The 7,280-nt window shown below is 42.7% G+C and overlaps 1 long non-coding RNA gene across 1 annotated transcript; it reads right to left on the bottom strand.

Annotated features, from left to right (window-relative positions):
• Positions 1-3,765: 3,765 nt before the first annotated feature.
• Positions 3,766-6,723, bottom strand: LOC115302735. Its single transcript, XR_003913607.1, has 3 exons — positions 6,311-6,723; positions 4,490-4,522; positions 3,766-3,798 (listed from the first exon to the last, which is right to left on the bottom strand). It is a non-coding gene; the product is annotated as an uncharacterized LOC115302735 (long non-coding RNA).
• Positions 6,724-7,280: the final 557 nt, after the last annotated feature.

The following is a 7,280-nucleotide window of genomic DNA, read 5'->3' as shown; positions in this document are numbered from 1 at the left end:
GGGCTCTTGATAGAAACATGGACGTCCAGGCCCACTTCCAGCAGATTCTAATTTAGAAGGTTTTGGTGAGGGCTGTAAATATGCGTGGCTTCTACTCGCAGCCCAGGTGATTCTTACCAAGCATGTTTAGGACACTCTACTTTGAGGCTCTTCAGAGTTTTCTAACTCAGTGTTTTCCAAACTGATCCAATCACAAAATGACCTAGAACATTTTCTAAATATACAGATTCTCAAGCCCCAGCCCAAATGAATCAGAATTATCAGGCAAGGGGCCTGGGAATCTGTATGGTACTAAACAGCCCAGGTTCATCTTGTGAGAGGGGAAGTTTAGTAAATGTTAAATTGAGATTCACATGGAAACTTTAAGATTTATGATTCTGATGCACTACATTTTTTTTTAAGAGAGAGAGCATCTCAAGAAGGCTCCATCCATGCTAAGCATGGAGCCTCACGTGGGCCTCAATCCCGCGACCCTGGGATCATGACCTGAGTCGGATGCTCAACCAACTAAGCCACCCAGGCAGCCCCTGATTCACTACATCTCCAGAGGAACTCAGAGATCTGCATTTAAAATAAGCTCCCAGGGGATTCTGATGTGCAAGTTTCATGGACTCCCACTTTGAGAAATATTGCAGTCAAGTTTAACATTATTATAACTCATGCCTTTATTCTTAATGCCAAAGCATTGACACCATTTACCAGGAACTTGCACATCTCCTTGCCTTTGCAAATGCTCTTCACAAACCCCATCTCCCTGTTTTAAAACCTTTCAGGGCATCTGGGTGGCTCAGTTCATTGAGCATCTGACTTCGGCTCAGGTCATGATCTCACAGTTTGTGGGTTTGAATTCTGCGTCGGGCTCTGTGCTGACTGCTCAGAGCCTGGAGCCTACTTCCAATTCTGTGTGTCCCTCTCTCTCTGCCCCTCCCCTGCTCATGATCTGTCTCTCTTTGTCTCTCAAAAATAAATACATGTTAAAAAATAAAGGCTTTCTACTTAACTTTATTTTTCAGTTGTTTAATTAAGAAAAATTTCAAACATGCAGAAAACGTGGAAGGACAGTTCAGTGTACACCCGTTATACTCACCACCTGGTTCAACATTTGCCACCTACCCTTTAGCCATGTGCCTTTTTGCTAAACAATTTCCAAGTAAGCTGCAGACATCTTGACCCCTCACCCAAACACCTCAGCATGAATATCATTTAAAAACAACAAAAAACGATTCTCTTTCATAACCACGATACCATGGTCGCAGCTAACAAAACTAAATAATAATTGCCTAATATCAGCTAATTGCCAGCCTATGTTCAAAATGTCCCCCAATTGTCTCCCAAGTTTAATGTCTTTAATAGCTAATTTTTCAAACCTGGAGGCAATCAAGGATAACACATTGCATACGGTTGTTATGTGCCTTTTATCTCTTTTAATCTAGAACAGTCCTTCCACCGTTTTTTCCAGACCAGTTGTCTTTGAGAATATCCCTCTTTCTGGATTTGTCTGATTGTTCCCTCATGAGGTTGGACCAAACATACAAATAAAGATTTCCGTACGAACATATGTGTATTTGTATCTATAGCATATTTACAGAGAGAGACAAAAGTTTGTTTGCTCTCCCGTGCCACATAAGCTGTTTCCGATCAAGCAATCATATTTAATAATATTATCAAGCACTTACTATACGTCTGCACGGTTTTCAGAAATTTAAATGTTCTGACTTATTTACTTGTAACAATAATTAGATAGATTTGTTGCCAGTGAAATTAAGGCACAGAGTGGGAAGTGACTAGTAAAAGAATAAATGTCTAGTCAGTGAAAGGGTTGTGTTCCAAGACTCAAGACTCTTGCTTTAGAGCTGGGTCTCTTAACCACAAAGACAGATTTATAGCATAGACATTATTCTGTGACTTTAATTTTTTTTATGTTATTTATTATTGAGACAGAGAGAAACAGAGCATGAGCAGGGGAGGGGCAGAAAGAGAGGGAGACACAGAATCCGAAGCAGGCTCCAGGTTCTCAGCTGTCAGAGCCTGATGTGGGGCTTGAACCCACAAACCATGAGATCATGACGTGAGCCAGTCGGATGCTTAACCGACTGAACCACCCAGGTGCCCCTATTCTGTGACTTTACAAAAGCTTATTTCTAGGCCAATACATAGAAATCTGACTCATCATTTTTATCCCCAACAATTTATTATACACATGAGCATACAAAAAATTTGGAATTGAATGATTAATACCTATACACTCTAGATTCTATAATTAACATTCCGTCATGTTTATCACATGTTACTTTACCTGTAGTCCCCTTATTTATCCATCAATCTATCATATTTCTGGTGCATTTTTCCAACTATAACTCATTTTTAAAAAATGGTTGTAAAAGACATATATAGAATGGAGGTTTGATAATTTATTCACATATTCTCTCCAGTCGTGTTTTGCTTTAATAAACAGTGCTGAAATTAACGTTCTTGTCTATTTTTGTATACCTTATAGTAATGATGCTTTAGGTGCAGTAGGCTAGATTCCTAAAATTTGGCCCGTCTCTATTGAAACTATCCAGTGAGCACCAACACATAAGGCACCCAATGCATACTGTCTTCTGAAATTTCCAGGGGGAATTTTTGCCTCCTCTGGTCTTGTTCAACACTGTGTGCGGTCTTCCCCTAGTGCATATTGTACCTTCCAGTGAAGTGTGTGTGTGTGTGTGTGTGTGTGTGTGTGTGTGTGTGCGCGCGCCCACGCCCCCCCCCCCCAATACTTTGAGATTAAAGAGACCATGCCCTCTCTTCGCCCTTTGTATCTTCTACTTGCCCTGCACAGTGATTTATACTTGATAAATACTTCTTGTTGAATGAATTCGTGAATGAAATTCGGGAGAAAAGTCCCCAGCAGCAGATAGTGGCCAAATGCTGGCGTCTTTGTATTTCAGGCCAAAGAGCTTGGAATGTATTCAATGTTGATTCAGAAAGCACAGGAAGTGTCTGAACCAGGGGCTGGAAAGACAAGAATGTTGAGGCCATGAGGCACAGTCATGGGGCTCAGAAAAGAGCCTGGGAGGAAGCAAACAGACTCCTAAATAATTATTTGGAGTTAAAGACCTAAGTTTTATCGTGTAGTTTCTTTAAAATACTTTCTACGTTTAATTGTAGTCAGTCGTTCTGAGCTAATGCAGTGTTTTTTTTTGTTTTAACTTTTGCAAATATGGTAGAGAAACTAGAAAATATAGAGGAACAAGATAATAATCTTCAATAATTCCATCATCCAGGGAAATCACCAGGAGTTATCATCGTGGTGGAAATCTTTTCAACACCTTTTTCTATGCATGTATGCAATAAATCCATATTTGAATATATAATGGGTATATGAAATTTTATTTCTTTCATTTTATTACTTATTTTATAATTATAAGTATTTTATTGTTAAAGTTTATTTATAAATATATTTATGTTAATATAAATCATATAATATATAAATACACATTTATATAAATACAAATTATACATAATTTATATATTATATATTAGATAGAAAACACCATCTTTAATGTTAGATATAAAATACCATGTTAGAAAATGTTAGATAGAAAACACCATCTATCTTAAACAATGTATCTTAGGGGCGCCTGGGTGGCTCAGTCGGTTGTCTCCAACTTCGGCTCAGGTCAGATCTCACATTCGTGGGTTCGAGCCCCGCGTCAGGCTCTGTGCTGACAGCTAGCTCAGAGCCTGGAGCCTGCTTTCGGTTCTGTGTCTCCTTCTCTCTCTGCCCCTCCCCCTCTCATACTCTGTCTCTCTCTGTATTAAAAACAAATAAAACATTTAAAAAAATTTAAACAATGTATCTTAAACATCTATCTTAAACCTGATACAGAATAAATGCTCAATATAGATTTATTAAATGATTGAATTAATGAAAGTATTCATTGTCATTTACTTTTATGGGGAGATTTTAATACCTCTTAAAAAAACGTTTTTTAATGTTTATTTATTTTTGAGAGAGAGAGATTGAGAGAGAGAGAGAGAGAGACAGAGCATGAGCAGGGGAGGGGCAGAGAGAGAGGGAGACAGAATCCAAAGCAGGCTCCAGGCTCTGAGCTGTCAGCACAGAGCCCGTCCTGTGGCCTGAACTCAACGAACCACGAGATCATGACGTGAGTCAAAGTTGGAGATTCAACCAACTGAGCCACCCAGGCACCCCAAGGTTTTAATACTCCTAATACTTTCACTAATTCATAAAGCAAATAATTAAAGATAACTTGTTATAATGTCTAACAAATTCACTTTTTCTTGTTTTATCTTATTACTACTAGAAGAAATGTGAATTTAAAATCTATAGACATGGGCTCCTGGAGATACATTATTGATACAAACAATACCTAAACATGTTCTTAAGCAGTGACTTCTAAACCTAGCACTGATTTAGCTGGCCTTAGTCATCTTTGAAACATTTGAACATTTGAGTTATTTGATAAAAAGGATTACTCACCGAGCAAACACTAATTTCTTCCCTTCAAAGATTCTAGAGAGGAGAAAAGCAAAAGAATGTTAAAAGAATGTTAATTCATTTGATATTCTGATCTATCTTTTTTGTTTGGCACACCATTATGGACCCAGTACCTGTGCTCTGTGTACTCACTGCCTAACCCAGTGCCTGGCACAAAGTAGGTATTTTCCAAATGAGTAAATAGAAAAATAGTGAACACAGACATAACAATAATCTCCTTTATCTCATATTTTCATTCCTTTTCTAAGGGGTGTGAGCTTTTAGTACTTGTTAGCTACATCTTGATTATCCATAAAAACTCGGCACAGGTTCACATAGAAAAGTTCCACATTTAATACACAAACATATATTTAGCTGATAGTATTCCTTTCCTTCCTTCAGAGTCTTGACTTCACTCCGAGGAATAACGAAACAGCATCACTGGGTTTTATCTAAATTCTATTTCTTATCAGAGGAAAGACGCAGAGGCACAGGAAATCACGAGGATTGTCATCCCACAAAAACAAGGGGCACTGGTAACTCCTTCCTGCTCATCTTTGTATTTCTTTAAAAAATAGCTCAAAAGTTAACCAAATCAAGATCTTTTCCTAGGTTAGGGGCGCCTGGGTGGCTCAGTCGGTTGAGCATACGACTTTGGCTCAGGTCATGATCTGCCAGTTCATGAGTCAAGCCCTGCATCGGGTCTGTACTGACAGCTAGCTCAGAGCCTAGAGCCTGTCTTCCGATTCTGTGTCTCCCGCTCTCTCTGACCCTCCCCTGCTCACACTGTCTCTCTCTCTTTCTCTCTCAAAAATAAATAAAACAAACAAAAAAATCTTTTCCTAGGTTAAAGGCTGCTGTAACGGCTATATATTTCCAGTGGGTGGCAGTATTTTCTTTCTTCAGCAGAAATAGAAGTTTCGAAGATTTGCCTCAAGGTTTGTTGGTTTTGTTTTGGTTTTTTAGTTTCACTATTCCTTTAGTAATCTGCAGGCGACAATAAATAAGTTAATGAAATGGATGTTTCTTTCGCCTAAAAAACAATCACTCTTGAGGGCTTTCAAAGGCTCCAGATGGATAACTTTACTTTAGCTGCCATTGATAACAAAGTGTATACCAGGGTAGGCTGTGCTGACTCTCCTCCCCATTTCCCGATAGAAGTTATTACTAAGTACTAGCTAACTGATAGTAATGTCTTGGAAAAACTGATGACAAGATTTTCTGCCTCTATAGTAATAACGCAAAACAAAAAATATTAACCCTAGGATTCTCGGTCTTAGGGAAAATATTGATTAAATTACGCTGATACCGTTCCTGGCTGATTATTAATGAACTTAAAAGAATTATTCATATACTCTATTTTAATGAAAACATCTAAACTTCTGCAGTTCCACAGACCTTTCAATACCTCCAATAGAGGGTTAAGTACTGTCACCTGTGGGACAAGGCGTAAACGATGCAGAACCTAGGCGTGAGGAGGGAAGGAAGGATTGAAATTCCATATGCTGGAGTTAAAAAACGGAAGTGTGGATTAGTGGAATAATATGTCAAATACTTTATCTTCAAAAATATTGTGTTAACCAGAGTAGGGAAGGCTGGGTCTGAAGCCCGCATTTCTCTGGTTTCTCAGAAGTACTTCAAGGAGAAAATGTTCGAGGGCTCAGTGTTTCACTGAAAACACGGAGAGAGCACGGATTTGACCATCAAGTTCACCTGTGAATATTCACCTACTAGAAGGCACAGCGCTTTTCAGGTTTTAGAGGATTTTTAACCAACCCTCTACTTTCGAGACTAGCCCGCAGCACCTTTTCAGTCCACCTTCACCTTACGCGGCTCCACTGGCCACCGCACCCCGCAGTTCTCTTCCGCGCGCGTGGAACGCTGACCCAGGCACGGCCTTGGCCTCGGCCTCGCGCGCCGCCCAGGTGCAAGTAAACTACCCAGCCTGGAGACTCCGACGCGCTGACAGGTGGCCTCACTCGCCTTCCTGCCGCCCGGGGCGGCGCTAGTCTCCACTCCAGATGAGAGTACTCCAGGCTGAGCTCCCAGGCTCGTCCCAGAGGTCGGGCGGCTTCCCTAAAGGAGAGAGAGAAGGCCGCCGGTGGCCTGCGAGGTGGCCGACGAGGGTAAAGGGCAGCCAGGACCAGAGCCAGGTGAGGGGTGATCAGGCCAGGCACTTCACGCACCCCTCAGACAAGGGCCACAAGGAGACCGGCACCCAGGCACGCCTAGCTCTGTGCACCCTCCTCGGCCTCCGAGACCCCCGGAACCCGTCCACGCCCCCCGCGTCAGTGACCCCAGGTCTCCCCCGCCCGCAGGCCGAACCGGTCTGCCACCCCAGGGCCCAGTAGGACCCAGGGGTCACCCAAGTCGGCGAACCACATTCCCAAGGACGAGCAGCCGGTGGCAGCACCGCCCCCTCTCAAGCGCCCTCCGAGTCCTCTACCACCAGCGCTCGGGCGACTCTAGGGCCCAGACCCCTCCAGAACTCACAGACGGCCGGGGGAAGAATTTACCCGAACCCCTCCCCTTCCCCAAACTTCATCCCTCGCCGGGCGGTTCTTCCAACCCGACCCCTCTGCGCCATCCGGCTCCTCCCTCTACGCTCTCCTCCCCTTTTCTGGTCCCCACTTAGGAATCCGCTCCCCCCACCCCCACCGCCGCCGGGTCTGGGGATCCTCCCCCCCGACCCCCCCCCCCAGCGTGCCGCCGCAGCCACCCGGGTTCCTCTCCCCCCTCTCGGGCGCTCCCTGCCAAGCCCATGATGTAATGGTGTATGTTAATCAGTAGCATG

The sequence above is a fragment of the Suricata suricatta genome, chromosome 9 (genome assembly GCF_006229205.1).
Source record: "Suricata suricatta isolate VVHF042 chromosome 9, meerkat_22Aug2017_6uvM2_HiC, whole genome shotgun sequence".
In the NCBI taxonomy this organism is placed as follows: domain Eukaryota; kingdom Metazoa; phylum Chordata; class Mammalia; order Carnivora; family Herpestidae; genus Suricata; species Suricata suricatta.
This window is presented reverse-complemented; position numbering and strand designations above follow the sequence as displayed.